General features: G+C 44.9%; 1 pseudogene across 1 annotated transcript in view; it reads right to left on the bottom strand.

Annotated features, from left to right (window-relative positions):
• Positions 1–22,365, bottom strand: part of LOC149445594 (protein AATF-like) — a 117,533-nt pseudogene that overhangs the window by 63,588 nt on the left and 31,580 nt on the right. The window contains exons 2-3 of the transcript XR_016306384.1: positions 21,549–21,744; positions 19,572–19,844 (exon numbers count right to left, since the gene is read on the bottom strand). The product of XR_016306384.1 is annotated as a protein AATF-like (transcript). The remainder of the gene's footprint in view (positions 1–19,571; positions 19,845–21,548; positions 21,745–22,365) is intronic.

The raw sequence follows: 22,365 nt of genomic DNA, 5'->3' as shown, positions 1-22,365 counted from the left end.
AACTTAAAATGCCACCAAATAAAGTTAAACTACAGTAGCTGCAATGTAATCGATAGCAACTTTTACTTCCTGATCTGCCCAGGCAAAGTGGGAGGGTTATCTGTTGCAAAGCATGGGCTTTCATTGGTTGGGTCTGTTGGTGTTGTCAAGGGAGTTATCTAGTCCTTTGTCACCACCCCCAATAGGTGCTCACCACTATCTTTGGTACTTTTTGCTTGTAATCCAATCTTTCCAGCTCTGGCCACATTCCATCTCATTACCCTTTCTACCTATGGGCAGGAAACTCCACGGAAACTCCACAGAAGGACAATGATGCCCTGAAGTATATTAGGCAGATGAGTGTTCAGTGATAGGCAAAAAAAATACCCTACATCAGAAGCTCTTGTAATTGCTAGCTACCTGCTCAGAATTCTCCCGCTCTAGTGATGTGCATATCCACACAATTTACATGGTACAAGGGGGTGAGCAGATCAGATGAACAGTGGGCACAGCTGGGCAGTGAACAGCATTGACAGGCAGGAAGTGTATGCTCAATTCTAATAGTTTCACCCATGGTTTCTTTCATACTCACATGATGAGGTTGCACAATTACTGCTCAGACTACACATGGCAATGATGAGAGGACCGATCGCCCTGCTTGACAAAGAAATAGCCTCTGAGAGTTGTCTTTTTGGGTGGATAAGATTACAATGCTGCTGCTAAAAAGTAAATGGAGTTAACTTTAATGAAAGGTGTACATCTGCCTAACAGACCACTGAAGGTGTCCTTTAAATAGGGACAAAGATTATAAACCTGATCATCATTGTTACGTGCTCAGAACGAAGGCCAACATACAACTTTTAGGATTCACTCACTGGATGAATAATAACCTTTGTCAATGCAGATGTACAGCCAGGGTTGTGACCAACGTCCCGTTGACTATTTACATGGATTTTTATCAACATGAAAAGAAAAAAAAACAGTGAAAGCAACACAAGCAAAAGCAATGCGTGTTGGTCAGTAAAGACACATACCATTATGGAGGTAGCCACTTGAGAAGCATGATGTTATGGTGGTATCCAGTGGAGAAGAATGCAGTTGCAATGGAAATCAATGGGGAATTGTGCCGTTGTAGTGGCAGCCATTGGACAAAACTGGCAACACTCAGTGAAGAATCACACCACTGTGATGGTAGTCGGTGGAGTAACATGCTGTTACTGATGGTCCTACAGCTCTGAGTGAACTGGATGCCTGCATGAGCACCAATGTTCAACTGTGCAGTTCCATCAATAGCTGTCTACTGCCATAATGCAGGGACAGGATGTATTTAAAGACAAAACACTGTGTCTGGCAGAAAACTAATACTACTTAACCAAAGAACAAGATGTCAACAGAAAAACATGGTGGTAACATTCTGCAGAGACTTAGAAACTGATCAAGACTGAGAGCAAGATGGATAGAACCAAACACAGGCCAAATGGGAAGAAAATTTGTTTTAGCCTGCAGGAGGCCTGAGACTGGGGAGAAGAATCATCTTCCAGCAGGACACAGACAAATTTGTGTCTTGGGATTTCCGAATCAATGCCCAGACCTCAAGTTCACAAATGGTAACATGCAAACTGAGCAAGCTAGCACAATTTGGCCAAGAAAATTGGTAACACTTCAGAATTCCACTGTGAAAATACTCTAAGGGGGAGATTTACTAAAACAGATGCACTGTGCATGGTAGCCAATCAGCTTCTAATTCAAACTTGTTTAATTAAGGTTTGACAATAAAACCTGAAAGCTGATTGGTTTCTATGCAAAGTATCAGATTTTGCACTCTTTTGTTATAGTAACCAAACCCCTATGCTGCCATTATAACCAAGGGTGAATCAAGTTACTGACTTGGACAGGTTATTTATGTAAAAAAAGGGTAACTCCACTTTCGTGGGAAAAAAAAATAGCAAAGTAAAAAAAAATAATAATATAGCATATTCAATTGCAAAACAAGTCATATTGTAATTGATTAAAATGACCCTTCCTTTTCAATTGGTAGAGCTGTAATTTTCTATAAAATGCAACATGGCTATCTGGAGGTGTACTGTACACAGAATGTATACATTCAAGAGATACAAGTCAGATTTCAAACATTCCTTGCAACAAAAATTAAATTTTTGATCAGATACTACCAGTAGGAAATTACATCTAAAAAGGTACGCAGACACTGCAGCTTTCCTCATTAGAGTGCAACAGCTGATTGATGAATTATGAAACCACTCCCATACAGATTTACCCTGCACATGGACACAGACAAACAGCTCTCTTTAGAACAGCGGTTCTCAACCTGGGGGTCGTGACCCCTTTGGGGGTCGAACGACCATTTCCCAGGGGTCGCCTAAGACTATCGGAAAACATATTTCCGATGGTCTTAGGAACCGAGACACCGCTGCTCTGTCTCGCGATCTGTGGGCGGGATGATATGCTGCCCCTGTAACCTGGCCACACCTCCGGGATCACTCAACAGCTCCGCCTCCTCGCCGCTGATTGGCCACCGGAACTGTAGCTCAGGAGAGGCACACAGGCGGCCAATCACCGGCGAGGAGGTGGAGCTTGGAGAGAAGGAGCCGAGCGGCAGAGCGCGCAGATCGAAGAAGATCGAGGGAGCTGCAGGACCGAGTGAAGAGGAGAGAGGCCAGAGAAGGAAGACAGCTGACAGGTAAGTGCAAATTTTGCTTCTGCAGGCTGTAGATGGGAGAGGGAGAGAGCGAGCCCAGGCTGGAGCAGGGGTCAGCAAGGTAAGTATCATTGGTGTCAGTGGGAGGAATAGTGCCCCATCATTTGTGTCACTAATACCAACGATGGGGCACTATTCCTCCCCCCACTGACACCAACGATGGGGCACTATTCCTCCCCCCACTGACACCAACGATGGGGCACTATTCCTCCCCCCACTGACACCAACGATGGGGCACTATTCCTCCCCCCACTGACACCAACGATGGGGCACTATTCCTCCCCCCACTGACACCAACGATGGGGCACTATTCCTCCCCCCACTGACACCAACGATGGGGCACTATTCCTCCCCCCACTGACACCAACGATGGGGCACTATTCCTCCCCCCACTGACACCAACGATGGGGCACTATTCCTCCCCCCACTGACACCAACGATGGGGCACTATTCCTCCCCCCACTGACACCAACGATGGGGCACTATTCCTCCCCCCACTGACACCAACAATGGGGCACTATTCCTCCCCCCACTGACACCAACGATAGGCACTATTCCTCCCCCCACTGACACCAACGATGGGGCACTATTCCTCCCCCCACTGACACCAACGATGGGGCACTATTCCTCCCCCCACTGACACCAACGATGGGGCACTATTCCTCCCCCCACTGACACCAACGATGGGGCACTATTCCTCCCCCCACTGACACCAACGATGGGGCACTATTCCTCCCCCCACTGACACCAACGATGGGGCACTATTCCTCCCCCCACTGACACCAACGATGGGGCACTATTCCTCCCCCCACTGACACCAACGATGGGGCACTATTCCTCCCCCCACTGACACCAACGATGGGGCACTATTCCTCCCCCCACTGACACCAACGATGGGGCACTATTCCTCCCCCCACTGACACCAACGATGGGGCACTATTCCTCCCCCCACTGACACCAACGATGGGGCACTATTCCTCCCCCCACTGACACCAACGATGGGGCACTATTCCTCCCCCCACTGACACCAACGATGGGGCACTATTCCTCCCCCCACTGACACCAACGATGGGGCACTATTCCTCCCACTGACACCAATGATGGGGCACTATTCCTCCCACTGATACCAATGATGGGGCACTATTCCTCCCACTGACACCAACGATGGGGCGCTATTCCTCCCACTGATACCAACGATGGGACGCTATTCCTCCCACTGACATCAGTGATGGGGCGCTAGTCCTCCCACTGATACCAATGATGGGGCACTATTCCTCCCACTGATACCAATGATGGGGCACTATTCCTCCCACTGACACCAATGGTGGGACACTATTCCTCCCACTGATACCAACGATGGGACACTATTCCTCCCACTGATACCAACGATGGGACACTATTCCTCCCACTGATACCAATGATGGGGCGCTAGTCCTCCCACTGATACCAATGATGGGGCACTATTCCTCCCACTGCAAAATTACAGTTCTGAAGTAGCAACGAAAATAATTTTATGGTTGGGGGTCACCACAACATGAGGAACTGTATTAAGGGGTCGCGGCGTTAGAAAGGTTGAGAACCACTGCTTTAGAACAACAAAAGGTAAGAAATTGCAACAAAGTTTGTTAAAATCCTTGCAATGTACATACAGTAGATCACCCAGAGGGGAATGTTTTTTTTTCTCTCCAAAAGTGGAGTTAATCTTTAAGCTTCTGTGTCTAGAAAACATTGCACCTTTAAATTGTTACACATGTATATTTAAAATGTATAAACCACTGCCTATGAACATACCCTTCTGTTTCCAATAAAAAAACTAAAACAAACGGTTTTGTCAGGAAAGTGTACACGCAGCAGGTACTGTTCAACCAACAAATCAGGTTGTGAAGCCTTTGCAAACCTTACAGTTTTAGAGCAACTGACCTAGGCAATGTGTGCATCCTCAGAGTTCTCAGCAGGATCTGGACCAATGTAGAAGAGACAATGTAGCAAATATTTTATGCCAAAAATGCAGTAAATGTCTACAGAAAAAAATGACACAGCCTTTAGAAACCTATACGCAGCACCCACAATCTAACCTATCTGAACTAGAGTTTTACTTTCCATACAGAAAAGACTGTTTCATTATACCAGTTGTCTGTATGATAAAATGAATTGTTGTGGGGGAAGAGTAGTTTAAGTGGGCTCATATAATCTCCTACAGTTCCAAAAGACAGTCACATCTGGGCACAAGCCAAAATTAGAAGCCCCATAATTAAAGAGAGTGTGTCTGAACCATGGGGCGGTGCATTATGTATGGTGAGCCAGCAGGATTACTTGTCAAACCTGCCGAGATGTGTTGGCTGCAGAAAATTAATGATTTAATTCTTTAAAACAATTACCTCCCAAAGACACCTTCAAATGAACTAATAAAAAGGATTACCTTTTGAGTAACTCACATTTTCATCTATTATCATGGTCTTTACAAAAAATCTTTAACTTGCAAAATATTATACAGTCGCATTTAGGATGATTTAACCTCAAGAACAGTGGTGTGTCCTGTGGTTGATAGAAAGGTGAAACACACTATATACACCTATATTTTGCATTGCTCCAGAGCATCAAAGCTGCACATGAGAGTTAGCCCCGAGGAATATACAGGTGTTATCTAACCCTTTGACGATTGTCAATTACATAACTAATCCATACTGTAACTTTCAGAAGACAGCAAAGCCACTCGACCACGACTAGGCTGTTTAAAATCCCTGCACTCTCCTAGCGCTCTCAGTAGCAGGGTGCTCACTACCAATTAACTGGCTTTTTTACCATCAAAAATCTTATGCCTTCCATGTGGGCAAGAGGAGCTGAAGGCCTTCATTTCAGAATGCCCAAAGGCTCCTAAAAAGAGACGGAAATATCCATAGCACAAACAGCAAGAAAAATCTGACAAAAGTTTGAATACGTAGATATACTTTACCAGAACCCAGTTTCACTTTTATATTCTTATTAGAAGTTATGGAGATTATTTTTTGTTTGATAATGGCACTCTTACATTAAGGACTTTTAATAATAGATGTTTTCTGCTTTCAGAAGATATATGGTTCTGGGGAAAGGGAGTAATTGGGTAAATGTTATTGTAATATTTGTCTGAAAGTTTGTGTATGTGCAAAATGGAAAAAAACTGTTTTAACCATTCATGTAAACTGGACAATAGAATTACAAGAGTTAACCTGGCCATACACTATACAAAAGAACCAGCCAAAATATGATCAGTGGGTAGGGTCCTGTTGGCTGCCTCCAGCCTTACATCCCTTGACTGAAAAATTGCAGTGCAGAGAATTGTTGGTTGAAAACCACCTGCATCCAGTCACATGCAGCCACTATTCGCCACAGCGGGAGCTTTGTCCATCTGCGCTGTATAGCAAGGATGGAAGAATCTGTTAGTGTAAGGGCAGCTTTACTTTGTTAATAAAATGAGATTGGACATCGAATGACTCCTTTCATGCCAATATTCCATATAAGATGAAGAAATACAGTGATTATAAAGGGTAGGTCATTACTTACTTCAGGATGGTAAGAGGCACACGGAGTTATCTCTTCCCAATCCATAGATGATGTTGTAAAAAGTTTGCAATGACCATTAAAGGGTAACTCCACTTTTGTGGGAAAAAAAAATAGCAAATTAAAAAAAAATAATATAGTGCATACAATTGTGTCACAAGTCATATTGTAATTGAATGACTGCGACCATCTTCCTGATTTGAAACTCATGTTATGCTGGATTTTATACTAACCGTTGTAAGTGCAATAATTTTAATAAATTGGTTTCTGCCAATTTACTACACTATGAGATGGCTTTGCTTTTTCTCTAATGTACGTCATCTGGAGAAGAGAATAGGCACATTAGATATTGGATCCAGAAGGAGGGCGCATTCATAAAAACTTGATTGATGACTCTGGTCTGGAGGTTTAAAGCTGGTAAGAGGCTGTATTATTGGGGTGATGGTGGAGGATACTTCTATCTGTTGTCTCATCTTACAAGCACAAATCACCTACAGAATTAAGAGCAATTGCATGGACTTATTTTATTGATTTGTCCTGCTGTGTTTGCACTAGCATATACTTGTTTTATGCATTCTTCCAAATATTTGTGGTGGGGCTATGTTAACATATAGCGCTGCACTTACGGTTATATAGTTTTATGATGGGTTTGGCCTGCTGAATGTGCTAGCTGCTCTTAATACGGTTTCTTTTTTATTTTTGCTTTAGAACTTGAGTGCAAGTGGTCTGTTTGGATTATAATTTGTATACAATTGCCTGCATTCTGATATGCACCAGTATAGTGCATTGTAAAAGTTGAGTTTTCATTTTATTGGGTTCAATTTTAATAAAAATAGTCTTATATATGAGGAGAGCACTATATGTACTAACATTTTTTTGCGCTTCCTGCACATTTATATTGGGAGATTCTGGAGAATGGAGATGGATTGATTGCCTGTGGGAAGTGAAGGAGAGCATCATCCCTGGCACAGTAAGACTGGCTTAAAGGGAAAAGCGCATTAGACCTGGTGATGGGCACAGCACAATAAGAGGTGGAGAGATGCACGTTTATGTGTAAAAGCAGAATACAGCATTTTACAGCAAAAGTGAATGGAAATCAATAATGAACATGCTTTGTTATAATTGAAGGACTTTTCATTTACACCATTTGGATGCACATGATTGTGTGTGGGTTATCTTTCACATATATTTTAGAAATAAGAAATCTGTGTTTAATAGTTGCATAAGAATTTAGATAGATTGGGTTTTGCATTTTTAATATTATATATTAGCACTGTGGAATATTGAATAATTTACTGGTTACACGTGTGAACACATAGGGTGCCTGCAGCAGTAGGTGTTTCAACCAGATCTATACAAAATACATCACATATATATTTTTTAGTTTTGTCTTTTTGTAGTCTGAGGTCATGTGTTATTTGAGTAAGGTTTTATGTATTTTTTTTATTTTAATTTATTGATATCCGTGTACTCACTAATATACATCCACCCATCTTGCGTCACACAAGAGGCAGGGTGATCTTTCAGTTTCCAATTTTATCATATATTTAACGACTGCACAAATTGCCCCACTGACCTCTTTATATGCTTCAAAACAAGCCCCTACGTGGGTAGACCTAGAGACATTCTATGATTCACCTGTCGCCATCTGATTTCTTCCCTGGCTCCCATCTAGATACAGGCCAATCTACATGAACCCACTGATGCAACATAATTTTAATATATGGGACACCACAAAATATTACAGCAAACTGATTTCACCACACTTACTACTCCTACACCTTTTAGGCAAGCCATTGTTCCCTCCAGGGATGGACACCTCTGGTGCTTTACATGGGAGGCATTTTCACAAATTTTACTAGCTCACTCTTACTTCAATGGCTGTACAAATTTGCACATGGGTAGATTTAATTTACAGAATATCAAGCTCTATTCTCCAAACTCTTGTTTCCTCCAAATCAAACACTGGTTTTCCACTTTTGCTAATAAGTATCCCACAAGTCAGCTCTCACTTTCCTCTCCCCCTCAAATAGATATAAATCCTTTACTGCCAATTAATTAACTCCAACCAACACCAAACGCACACTTAAGTCTTCAAGTGCAAAAAGGATCCCTGAAACACTAAAGATAAAAAGTGGCTACAAATCTGGTCTACTATAGCCTCTTGGTCAATTGTACACTGTGCGCACAATTATTAGGCAAGTATTTTGACCATCATTTTTATGCATATTGTCAAAACTCCAAGCTGTATAAACTTGAATGCTTATTGGATTTAATAACCGAACCGGATAGAAAAGAATTTTACGAATATTATTTTTATCATCATTGCCAGTGTTATTACTATGATTATTTTTATATATTTTATTTAAAATAAATAAATAAATAAAAAAAATTTATTTATCTATATTTGCAGGTGCTATATTCATGAATTTTTAATAATTTTTTATTTGCTTTGTCTCTTATTGCATGTATGTATCTTTGTATATGCATGTGTATATATGTATGTATATGCGTTTATAAAAACTACAAAAGATTGCACTTTAAATAACCCCCTCCAACCCCTCATCTTATAACAAGTAGAGGAGGTGGAGCTTTGCTCCCAAGGCATCTAGCCCTGGTTATTTACTACTTGACCTCCATACAGGTTGGTCATCAGCTCTGAGGAAAGGGATTCGTCCCCGAAACGCGTCAGCCATTTGACCGCACTGACAGTGAGAACACCTTGCCTGCCATTGTGGCCATTGTCATTTTTCTATGCTTTTTAGATACATGCTTTGTCTGTGAGTATGTTTTTATTATTCTTTCACTCCTACAATAAACCTTGGATAATGCACTAGGTGTGTGCGCCACATGTTTTCTCTCTATCCTATTGGATTTAAGCATATTAGGTGACATGTAATGAGGGAGGGTGTGGCCTAAGGAGATCAACACCCTATATCAAGGTTTGCATAATTATTAGGAAGCTTCTTTTCCTCAAGCAAACTGGGCCAAAAAAATTGATTTAACGGACTCTGAAAAGTCAAAAATTGGGGATGCAGCAGTCTTGAAATTGCAGATATTGGGGTGTGATCACAGAACCATCAAACACTTTGTTGCAAATAGTCAACAGGTTGGCAAGAAGCATGTTGAGAAAAAGAAAAAAAGATGCAAATTAACTGCCAAAGATTTGGGAAGAATCAAACGTGCAGCTACCAGGAACCCATTGTCCTCCAGTGCTGTCCTATTCCAGAACTGCAACCTACCTGGAGCTCCCAGAAGTACAAGGTGTTCAGTGCTCAGAGACATGGCCAAGGTAAGGAGGGCTGAAACCCGACCACCACTGAACAAGATACATAAGTTGACACGTCAAGACTGGTCAAGAAATATCTGAAGACAGATTTTTCAAAGGTGTATGGATTGATAAGATGGGAGTGCCTCTTGACTGAGCAGATGCATGGGCCCGTGGCTGGATCAGTAACGCCAGCAAGGTGGAGGTGGGGTACTGGTATGTGCTGGTATTGACTATTTGGACCTTATCGGGTTGAAGATGGACTCAGGAGTCTGTCCTGAGGAAGTCATGTGGTTATGATGCAACATGTCGAAACGGAAGACAGTGACTTCATTTCCGGTCTGGATTGTAGGACCGTATGTGATACGGTCTGCATTTTGATCTGCTGTTTCAGAGACTGCATACTCACATTTTAATGCAAGTGCATTTGCGTATCTTCTATTGAATGAAGTACTAGACTATGGGAGGTGTTTTTCTCTCTTTTTGAGTGTACATCTCATCTTGGATCCTGGAGGATTGTAAAGGGACAGATACTGCTCCATATACATCGATGGTGGATTATTCTATCAGGCGTGTAACAGTGGCCAGATGGCCGTTTAATTTCCACTGAATCTTTTCTCTGAACATTGACCTTAAGATCCTACCTAAACACCTTGCCAAACATTCACAAGCACTAAGTAGGCTTCATCCTCCTCCACCAGGCATTTGACAGTATATGTTGTACGATAATTCTTAATCACTTTGCCCAACAGAGGTCCCAGCTGATAATTTTACTTTCTATAGACATAAGTGTACAATAAGTTATCATGGTTATACTTACATACTGCCTAAACCCATAGAGGGTTGGGCCAGCACTTTTTGAACTGAGTTTACACACTCTATGGCTCCCCATCAGCAACATTTAAGTATCCTGGATTAAATACTTTTTTTCTAATATCCCATGGAACATGACACAGACGTCCCCTATCACCTCTACTGTTTATCTCAATGCTGGAACCTTTAGCAGCACATATTAAATCTAATGAGAACATTAGGAGGTGTAGAGCTAGCAGGCGTTTCACACCAAAAAGGCCCTTATTGCCAATGATATTCTACTATACATCATTTCCTCTCACCCCTCTCTCTCCACTGTCAGGCTTTGCTTCACTCTCTGGCCTGCATGTCAACTAATCTAAATCGTATGCCATAAAAATGTGACATTGCCTGACTCTGTGCAGCAATGCCTTCAAGCCCAGGTTCAGTTTTAGTGGAAGCTTACTATTCCGTACTTAGGCATCACACTTGCTGCATCTTATAACTTTATTCAAAGCCAATTTTCTCACTCTCATCAAATTTCTCAAAACTCTCCTTACATCCTGAGAGAATATCCACATTTCCAGCCTTCGTCTCATACAGCCCTCCAGTTTCCTCCTCGATTTGACTATCCTCAAATTGATCACTGGTGGAATAAATGAGGCTTCACCACAATCCATTCTCTGCTGAACACACCGGGAATTCCAACAACTTAAAGATTCTCATATCCTCAATACTGAACGATTTTGTTACCTTCAAATCCACAACTTAGTGGAGTCACTATTTAAAAATCAAGTCTTGCTGTTGATTTTTGACGACGACATGTAGAAAACTAATCCATACTGGGTAATTCCTATACCTAACCTCCTCTTTACTGTACAAGATGGGAACTGGACCTTAACCAAAATCTTCTGAAAACTGGACCAGGATTCGGATGGTACTTTTCAAATGCTCACGCAACCTTCCTATAAAGTCTTATCTCAGTGGTACTATACGCCTGCCAGAATTGCTACATGCTTTCCCACATATCCATCTGCTTGCTTTCAGGGAGGTACGGATCAAGGAGATAGTGGACATACCCTAAGATCAAAAGTCTATAGATCTGGGTGTATACAATGATCATCGCAGTTCTCTAGATCAAACTCCATAATGACCTATGGGAAACTTTTGCAGAAACCTGTTGAAAATGTTCTGCACTGCAAATGTATATTCATTTCACATACTTTTATGGCAACTAATCAGATTATCGCTCAGGTGTGCTTCACCTCCTTTTAATCTTGCTGAAGTACAGGGTAACATACAGGGCACATCTATCATTGAGAAGTTGACAGCTATCTTAACAACATGCAGGGCAAGTTTTTCAAAATCTGGAGTCCTTGGCTTGATTACCACTCACCTTCTCAATCCACCACACACTTATTGGACCTGTAGAGAGAGCCTATTTAACAATAAAAAACTTTTTGTGCTGGCCTCTGGGTTATCCTCCCTATCCCTCCTTTTCCACCTCCTTCCTATCCATTACTTCCCTTACCCTTAAAAGTAGAACTATTAGGCAAAACTTTGTTTTTTTTTCTTTTTGGCTAGAGCAAAAGAGGATTAAAACCTCTGACAGATGTTTTTTGCCATCTGTATCCCATTGTGGAGATTTCCCTTCACTTCCTGTCCCATAGCCAAAAAAAGAAGTGGTAAGAAATCCCTGCAAATTAAGAGAATTCCTTGGGGACCCTAGGGAGAACTCAACATTTGGGATTTTCTTTTACTTCCAATGATAATGGTAAAAGGGACAAATAGAGGGTAAATCTCCCTAACAGGGACACAGACAGCAATAAAATCAGACAGGTGTTCTAATCCCTCTCCACTCTATCCAAAACTTAGAAAAAAAAAAAAAAACTTTAAGCAGGTAATAGATTATACAATTTTCTTCCACCACGGGTGTAAGGAAGGAAAATTGCTCAATTTCCCCTTCAATACAGTCAGTGTTGATGGGGGAAACCCCTTCCACAGTGCAATTGTGTTCTGCAAGCTGGGAGACTTCCCTGTCGGCAGAGCACCATGATCACTGTTGGCAACTATAGCCACTGGCAGTGATCACATGCAAAAAATTCAACAGGCTGCTTGTATGGAAGTCGATCGATGGATCCACTTTAATACAACCAGCCTGCCCATACATGGATTGATCTCAGCCAGTCCCTGCTGAACCAGCCAAGATTGGATCTGTAAATGGATTCCCTGCAGATAAGAATAGAATCTGCGCCATGAGCAAGACAGAAGGAAGGAGCCAAGAGAGCCTGTGGGAGACCCGAGAAGAGGAGGATCCAGGTTTCTCTGTGCAAAACCACTGCACACAGCAGGTAAGTATAGATATGTTTGTTTTTTGTTTTTTTAATTATGCCTTTAGACCCACTTTAAAGAGGCCCTAAAAATTAGAAACAACGGCTTCAAAATAACAGAGCTCAACTCTTTGAAGACACCTTGGTGTAGGCCATCTGGTCTGGGTGCTTTATTCACCTTTATTTTGTCTAAATGTTTAATTTTGAGTCTTTGGGGTTCTTTTGGGACTTTTTCAATGCCATCCTCATTATGGACTTGTGCTCCCTATTTCCTTTTGTATACACAGAGCTGAAGAAGATATTTGATCATTTTGCCTTCTTTTTGTCCAGGTCATTGACTCTAAATTATCTTGAAAAGAGCATATACTGTATGCTCAGACATTAATGCAAAATGTCAGCAAGATTTGTTGCTGCTGATATACCTTTGTCACCAGCGGGATGTTCCCACCTTTCAAGAACAAGTGCTAGCAAGAGGTATTTACCTAGATGAACAGTAATTACCGAATTTAACAAAAAGAACATAAAATTATAAGGACAGGGCCTCTCTAAGCAAAACAGTTCAGCAAGCACATGGCTTCTATCAGCAACAATTTAAGCTTAATGTAAGCTCATACATTAGCATTCCCTGCTTCCAGAGTGATTTCTGTCAGGGAAAGATCTTTAAGGGTAGCACACCTTTTATTTTGTGACTGGAGGTGCAGACTGCTGACTGCCAAACCATAATGCACAAGTGCATTTTCAACTCTGAAATTTATACGAGATACAAAAACTGTACATTTCTTAATCACAATTTAGCCTCCAGTTTTTTCTTCAATTAAAGATAACTATTACTTCAGACTTCTATTATGTCCCAACTTTACACTGTTCAAAAACAAGAGTACTAAAGGAGCAAACCTTGTCTTAAAAGTGAACAATTCACAATTATGCAATACAGGAAAAACAGGATTTTTTGGGGGGGTACTCACCGTAAAATCCCTTGACGGACAGAGCTATTCTAATTTTGACCATAGGGTTATAGTGCCACCTACAGGAGTAGGACACTAAGCAGAAAAAGAATACAGCACCATCTATGGGCAGTCCTAGCTAGTATAAAAGCCCTCTCTGCTATGGGCAAGCCAGTTAATCACAAAGCAGTGTAGGAAGTAGAAAAAAACAAAAACTCAAGAAGAGAGGTGGGTGCTGTGCTCGTCAATAAACTCAGAGAAAGGGATTTTACGGTAAGGAGAAAAGAATCCCGTTTTCTTTTACGTTCATTGATAGACACAGCTATTCTAATCTTGACCATAGGGAAGTCCCAAAACAGTGCCTCAATAAGTGGAGGGCAAACCTAAGAACTGGAATATGATACACACACCACAACAAAGTCAGGCAGGAGACAACAGTACGACCAAAGCCTCTTCTGTCGTCAACTTGCGATCAGGTAGGGAGCAGCTTGGAAGATGGAAAGCCATAAACACTGCGATACCGATCCATGGCACCACTAGTGCAGCCATTGCATCCACCCGGGAGCCCCCCCATGCTTGCCAGAAAACACTGTACCTTCGCATTAAAGCGAGATATCAGGATAACAATATCCGGGGCCCTCCGGCATTGGCAGATCTGACAAAACATGGCCTGGCATCGGGACCCTTCCCTCAATCCAGAGTTGGACGAGACATCCGCCAGCCAGTGTTCAGTACCTGGAACATACCTAGCGGAAGGCGCCAGCATGTACAATGCTGCCCATTGCAAAATGTTGGGGCCTCCAGTGCCGCTGCCGCATGCCTTTCACCACCCAGCAGCTGACCTAGGCCACCACAGTGGCACTGATTTGATCCTGACAGAGCATCCATGGAGAAAGACTGTATAGCGAACTAGACACAGCCAGCATTGCCTGGCACCAGTCAGGACTACCATTCCAGGGGGGATAGGGAGTTTCCGACTCTAGGGAGAACAATCAGAGCCCACAGCAGCGAGACAGCGAGAGAGAAAGGTCCTGGATGGTCCCAAATGAAATCAGGGCGTGCAATTGAGCGGGAGACTCATCCCAGTTTGCAAGGCGTTCCCTCTTGCAAAACTCACATAGGAGACAGTGCATACAAGACAGTGCAGGAATGCATCCTTGAAGACCCTGAAACCCAGGGACATATTCCCCTTGAGGAGGGGAGACCATCACTATACAGGATGATGCCAGTGTGAACTTCTGCACCCACACAAAGCAATTCAAAACCGTGACCAGGATCAGATGAACCACAACCAGCTACAAAAAAAAAAATCCAACAAATAGGGGGAATGCTCCTAAGAAAAACCCAGGCTGAGACCAGAGCAGCCATTACTTGGAAAAACATCTCAGGCACCAACCCAGCCAGAGCCCATAGGTGGGGCAGGGAAGACAAAGGACGGGCAGAAGAAGCTCATCTGGTGACGAGACAGACAAATAAAGTTGTAGCTGGACAGACAGGTTGGTGCCCAAGCACAAGGGGGAAGAAAGACTCCAGGCCTGCGAATCAGCCAAGACGCCCATTAGCCTGGAAACAGGTGGGGTTGACCCATCCCACTGCTGGGGGCCCAGCCATGGGCCTCAAAGTCATGTGACATCAGAGGCCTTGGCAAGGCCTGCAGCAGCCTAGAGGGGCTGAGGAGCCAGAGGAAGGAAAAACCTCCAAGCACAGAAAAGTAAAGACTGGTGCTAAGAAGCAGCACTGCTCCCTTCTTGGCTTGTGGGAGGAAATACTTCCGTCACCCGTAAGGTTCCTGATGATGTCATCCCAGGCTATACTGAGGAGATGGTCAACCAGGCAGGGAATGCCGCCCCCCGCTGCTGCGTCACATACATACTTAAGTTCCCCATATACCTGTCCAGATGCAAATCTGTCATAACCTCCCTGTCCAAACAAGAAGCATCCAAGACACCCAGGCTGGGACCAGCACCGGCCGCTGTGCCAAGTCGACTAGGGTAAAACATATAGTGGGCAAGTCTGCCCTATGGCCTACTAGATCCTGAAAGGAGAGGGATTCCTCAACTGAGGCGGGTTTTGGGCACTGAATGGGAAAAGCCCTAATTCTCCAGCTACATCTTAAGGGGGCCAAAAACCAGCACCTCTTCTTACACTGGAACCATGGCTGAAAATGCACCCGACTCCGAGTAGAAGGGGCAGCGCAGACAACCGAGCCCACCAGAGTCCTAAGAGGGGACACACATAAAAGGATTTGCCAGGCACGCCAACCTACATAGGGGTGATGATATATATGATCCACCCGCTCATGTAGTCCCCGGCAGAGCTCACCATGTAGGATTACACAATAGTCAGAAATCGCCACAAGGCACAACCACAGGGAAGGGGATAAACCTACCACAGGAGAGCAAAGGAGGGACTCAGCATGGAGGCAAGCTAATAAATATCGGGCAGACCAGAGTGGTAGAGGTCTCAACAGGGGTGTCCCTAGGAAGGTGCGGGGGTGCACGGGGTGTCACCGGACCCGCTCCACCAGGGGCGGACTGACTGAGAGCCCGGGGTCACTAAAGGGCCCCATGAGAGGGGCTCAGTCCGTCCCTGTATATGCCGCTGCTGAAATAAGCAAGCATTGAGGGACGAACAGTGAGGCAGGCACTTCGGACACCTCTCCTCCTCAGAGTTTCAGCAGAGGGGCGGGTCCACGTCCCTGCCATGGCTGCTGAAGTCGTAGAGCTGGAGGGGCGGCCAGAGTATGCAACAGTTCAGTGTGTAATCCCCAGACCCTGGTGACAGCACTGCAGCTTCATGTAGTAGGTAAGGGGGAGGGAGAGAGAGAGAGGGCGGGGGAGAAGAGGATGGGGGGGGGGAGAAAGAGGCAGAGAGAGGTGGGGGGGGGGGGAAAGAGGGCGGGGGGAGAAAGAGGGCAGAGAGAGGGGGGGAGAAAGAGGGCGGGGGGGAGGGCAGAGAGGGAGGGGGAGAAAGAGGGCAGCGGGGGAGGAAGGGGGGAGGAGAGAAAGAGGGCAGAGAGGGGGGGGGAGAAAGAGGGCGGGGGGGAGAGAGGGCAGAGAGGGAGGGGAGAAGAGGGCAGGGGGGGAGGGGGGGGAGGAGAGAAAGAGGGCAGAGAGGGGGGGGAGAAAGAGGACAGGGGGGGGGAAGAGGGCAAAGAGGGGGGGGAAAGAGGGCAAAGAGAGAGGGGGTGTCACCCAGTGTTCCAGCACTGGGTGACACCAACCCTAGGGATGCCCCTGGGTCTCAAGACCACTGGGGCCATCATGATGGTGGTTTCTGGGGAGGCTGCGGTCCCCTCATGGCTACTACATGCCTGTTGGTATGGGGCACATGACCCTGGTCCCAGCTGCCCAGGACATGGAGGATGCGGTAGCCAGCTGGCTATTACGCTCCCCAGGGTACATTGTCTCCACAGCCATTACTGTATCCAGGCCCGACGTACACATGCAGCAGGCCTGGAATGCCTTTGTGTTGCTAACCCGCTTCCACTGAAGAAAGCGACTGCCAGACACCACCAAAATGGCTGCCTCCACGGGATATATCAGGGGTAGGCAACTTTTCAGCGGTTGAGGACAACATGGAGTAAAGCAAAAAATTCCCTGGGGGGGGGTTCTTGGCAGTGCCCTTAAAAAAAAGACATCCCCCCCCCCCCCCCCACAGTAGTATCCCCTGTCCCCCTTTATATCACCACCCACTGTAGTGTCCTCTGACCCCTTTGCATCACTTCCCCCCCACTGTAGTGTCCTCTGCCCCCCTTCCCTCCGCAGTAGTGTCCTGTACCCCCAATGCTGTGTCCTTTGCTCCCCTCCCCCCACAGTAGTCAGTAGTGTCCTGTACCCCCCCCCCCCAAAGCAGTGTCCTCTGTCTCCCTTCACAACACCCCCCCCCCCCAGTGTCGTATCCTCTGCCCCCTTCCCCCCAGTAGTGTCATGTAGCCACACCCAAACCAGTGTCCTCTGCCCCCCCTTCACATCACCAAGCCCCCACAAAGTGTCCTCTGCCTCCCCATCCCCCAAAGCAGTGCCCCCTCTCCTTTTCTTATCAAAATCCCCCCTCTGTAGTATATTCTGTTCAACCCTCCCACGGTGTCTCCTAAGCTCCTCCCCCACAGTGTCTCCCAAGCCCCCCCCTACCACAGAGTCTCCTGTGTCCCCCTGCCCCAGTGTTTCCTAAGCCCCTCCCCTCCCACAGAGTCTCCTGTGTCCCCCCTCCCAGAATGTCTAAGCGCCCCCCCCCCCCCAACAGTGTCTCTTAATTCCCTCTCCCACAGAGTGTCCCATTTCCCCCCTCTCACAGTGTCTCCTAAGCCCTCCTCCAACAGAGTCACCTGTTTCCCCCCTCCCACAGTGTCTCCTAAGCCCCCCTTTCCCACAGTGTCTCCTTAGCCCCCCCTTTCCCACAGTGTCTCCTGTGTCCACCCTCCCACCCCCACAGTGTCTCCTATGTCCCCTTCATATCACACACGCAGGTAGTGTGTAATAGTGTGTAGAGCAGAGCAGAAATCAGAAGAAAACACAGTGCTGGGTGGAAGGCGGGTGCAGCAGCTGCCAAACTGGTGATTGGTTGCTAGGACAGCCTAGCAACCAATCACTGAGCAGCTTCCGCCCCCGGTCCCACCCTCCGTCCAGCACTATGCTGCCTCCTGCTCTCCGCTCTGCCTGTAACATGAGTGGCGGAGGCTGGGGGAGGCAGAACCGCGGTCACAATCAACCTGTCGGCTCCCCAAGATCGACAGATTGCCAAACCCCCGGCTACACCAATATGGCCACCATCTCCAACATGACTGTCTGTGCCAGGCATCAATCATAGTAGAAGGGCGGGAGCACAAGGGGAATGGCAACGCCCCTGGCTGCCCCAAATCCACCCTCAACAGTGATGCCTTGCTGGGAATGGGCACTGGCAAAGAGCTGACGTGGGAGACTGGGAGGTGCCCAAAAGCAAGATGACAGTGCCACAGCCCACCCAGAGGGCCTCAAAGCTGAAGCCTAGATTAGTGGCCAGGCCAACCATGTGGTGAACCCGCTGGCAGAAAAAAAAAACAAAAAACAAAGGCAGTGATCAAAAAGGGGGCAGACCATAATTTTCCTGGCCAGCGAAATAAAAAAAAAAAAAAAAACCAACATTGACCAGCTACAAGACAGCAGAACGGAACCCCACACTGCCTACCTCCCACTGCCGCCTGTCCCGTGCTAGGGAAGAAGAGGAGAGGATACTAAATGTGTGCAAATGAACCCCAGCCCTGTATAACCCAGCAGGCAAAGGGATCCGCACCTGCTCAGGGGACCCAGACAAGCCATACTGAAAGCACATAGCCGCCAGATGGGCCCTGCGTCCCAGGAAGGCCAGGAGGAGAGGAGGAAAACCCAGAAGATCGACAACCCCAAGGAGTACCCACATCCCAAACCACATCCAAGGGGAGGGGAGAGGTGTCTAATTACCAGTCCAGCGGAGTGCGGGTAGGGCTCCTATGATAGATCCTCCTCTGTACCAAAGTGGGGGGGGGGGGGGGCTGTCGACCAGGGGTAACACTGACTATGTTTAACTCGCTGGCCACCCCAGTCCAGGGTGGGGCATGTCACGGCCAACCGAGCATGGGGCTAGTGATCTGTGCATGCTTGTTGCCCTGGCTGGAGTAACCACTATCAAGATTATCCAGCGCGTCGCCCAGCCTGGCTGTTGCTTGAAGATCTCCGCAGAAAAATCCCAGGAAAAAATAAAAAGGAAAAAGCTCTGGAACCAAAGGTTCCAGTAGGGAGCTAGGTCCTTATTGCTCACTAGGCAGAAAAAAACTGTCTTTCAGAGAGCAGAGCAGAGAGGGTGTTTATACCAGCTAGTACTGCCCAAAGACGGTGCTGTGTTATTTTTCTGCCTAGAGTCCTACTCCTGTAGGTGGCAATATAACCCTATGGTCAAGATAGCTGTGTCTGTCAATGAACGCAAGAGAAAATAAATTAGGAAAGGAAAAATACACTGATCATTACACATCATTTACATCACTGACTTACTCATCTGATTCTTAATGCCTTGACCCTTAGCAACATCTGAGGAAACCTTTTCTTTGGAGAACGTCTGCACTCCATCTTGTAAATCTGATTCCTCCCTATCATGGAGAGTTGAATCTTCATCATCTTCATTGCTGTCCTGCTCAGCAATTTCACTATCATCATCATTATAATCCCCCTCCTCTGACTCATTCTCTTCAGCATCTGTTCCTTTGTCTTCATCACTTCTCAGTTCAAGACTACTGTCCAATGCATCTTCTTGTGATTCTTCTTCATCTACAAAACAAACAAATCTTATTTTATAGCAACTAACAGATGAAAATGTATCAACATAATTGATATATTGAAGGAAGAGCAACAAGAATATGAAGGATTCATTGCACAACAGTATGTTGGAAAATGGTTTTCTTTAAATGGCACAGGATACAAGTCTTATGTGTTTCATGCTTTCAAATGCTGTTTCAAAGTGTTTTGAAAAAGATATTGTAAGTGTGAAAGGTGTATAAACTGCATTCTGTACCATCCAACAAAATTAAAGTGGTTGTAAACCTCTGACATGAAATATGAACAAAGCACATGCTTTAAATTCTGTGTACTTGTCTCTATCCACAGCCGTGAGTGTGATTTCGCTCTGCTGCCTTGTTCCTACACACTCTGCATGACTCATTTCTGACAGGTTTTCTGACACCAAGAGATAAAATGGTGACGGAGAAGAGAGTTCCAGCACACAGTCTGTGATTCCTATGTGCTGTGTGAAGGGGGGAGGTCCCTTCCCTCCAATCAGCTCTCAGAGCTCACCCCACAGTGGGTAACTTAAAATCCCTGCCCCCTGCTGGTAGAACTGAAATAAAATCGTTTGACCTGTGTGTTTTTACATCAAGGAACAGGACAGATGGCTACAGATAAACAGGTACAACTCATCTAGGAGGATTTGTTTAATCTCCATGTATCACCTGAGGTTATTCACTGCATTGGGTATATGCAAGAGTTTACAACCACTTTAAGAAAAAAATTTTAAATTCTTGACACTTATCTGACAGCAAAACAAACTGGGCCAGCAACAGCTATCGCGGACAGGTGTGAGAGCTGTTTGGTTGATACCATTCTGGCAGGGAGAGCAACTTGTTGGGTTGGGAAAAAAAGGAACTTCCTACAATGTATAAACATGACAGTGGGTGTTTCACATACTATGCAGGCGGCAGCTGCAGCCAACTGCTGTCTGTCAGATGGAAGTGATCCGACGACTGGTCTACTTTGAAACAACCCCAGTAATGGCCGAACCCCCCCTCCCCCACGCATGCACCTCCGACATGTATCCTGGACTTTGCACACCCATCGACACGCCTGGGCCCCATGTAGATGTGGAGGGAACCAAGCTACCACTCTCAGTCTTCTGTACTTGTTGACCCAGAAGTGACGTAAACTGCATTAGATTCGTTGGATGACAGGTGAGACATCAGCAGTCTTTTAGACTGTCTACGGAAAATATAGGGTACTGAAGTTTGTTGCCATTTCACAGGCACACATTTTAAAGTTTGACATGTTGGGTATTTGTTTGCTGATTTCATTTGATACACTGTTTTATACTAAAAACCCTGCTCTTTACAAAAATGTAAAAAGAAAACATTTTTATGAACAGATTCTAATTATTATAATACTATCACTGTATCAGACAATTACAGCATTAAAAAAAGCACATTCCTACCAACAGGTTGCAGTGGTCTCTGCAAGTTTAAACCTTTTTTTTTTAATGTCGCAAGATTAGGAACTGTGATTGGTTTCCTCTTGTTAGAAGACCCAAAGTGGTCAGTAATAACCAAGTTTGACAGCTAGCTGCTGCACAAAGTGTCAAAAGTTCTCAAATTGGATCAGCTAAAATTATTTTGCATTGTTTTACCTGTGTTAAAATCAATTAAGAATGAATAGCTGACTACGATTCAATGTATATTTACATATGTGCAAATTGCATTTTAAACTCACCAGATTCTTCAGAGAAAGACTGCTCCCCTAATTCTGCTTTCAAATCTTTCCGAGATGTCGTCTTTCCTTGATACCTTTTATCTGTATCAGCAAGGGAAGGTTACTGTGCGTTTCTTGAGGTTCTTCAGTATAATAGCACCATCATCATCTTCAATTTCTCCTTCGTCAAATTTTTCAATAACTTTTGCAGCAGTGGCTATAAATTAAAAAAAAAACAATATTGAAAAAACAAAACCTGTTACATGAGGCACTGAAAAACAAATAAAAGCAAATGAAACAATATTAAAATAAAATTCTTTAATGTAATATAAAGTGGGAGAAAGGTAAAAAGTCAAGCACTAAATGACTTAAGCTATTCACAACAAATCCTTATGACACAGTAATTTGCAATATCATTAAAGATGCTGTAACTCCTGTTCAAATTCGTACTTTGTCATTTGTAATGTTCCACATGCATTAGCCTTAAGCTGGTCATACATTGATCAGTTTTTTTGATCAGCTAGAGCGTTGATTGAACAAAATAGAATGTACAGTATTACCCCATTCCACACACGAGGCATGGCCGGATCTAGGGGGTACTGTGGTGGGCTATGCCCCCCCAGATTTTAGTTGTGCCCCCCCCAAAGCCAACCCTAACCTGCCACTATGCTGCCCTAAATTGACACAATACCACCCTAATCTTATACGTTACCACCCTAGTTTGATATTATACTGCCCTAGCCTGACACTATACTAATCCTAGTTCTGCGTTGTGTGGGAAAAAGGAGCTCTGCTGCCTGTGCCCAGGCTGTGTGTAGTGAAGAGATGGGATAAGGAA

This window comes from Staurois parvus, unplaced genomic scaffold (genome assembly GCF_062004578.1).
Source record: "Staurois parvus isolate SC_StPar_1 unplaced genomic scaffold, SC_StPar_1.0 ptg000717l, whole genome shotgun sequence".
NCBI lineage: Eukaryota > Metazoa > Chordata > Amphibia > Anura > Ranidae > Staurois > Staurois parvus.
Note: the sequence above shows the minus strand (reverse complement) of the source record. Positions and strands in the feature narration are given on the sequence as shown.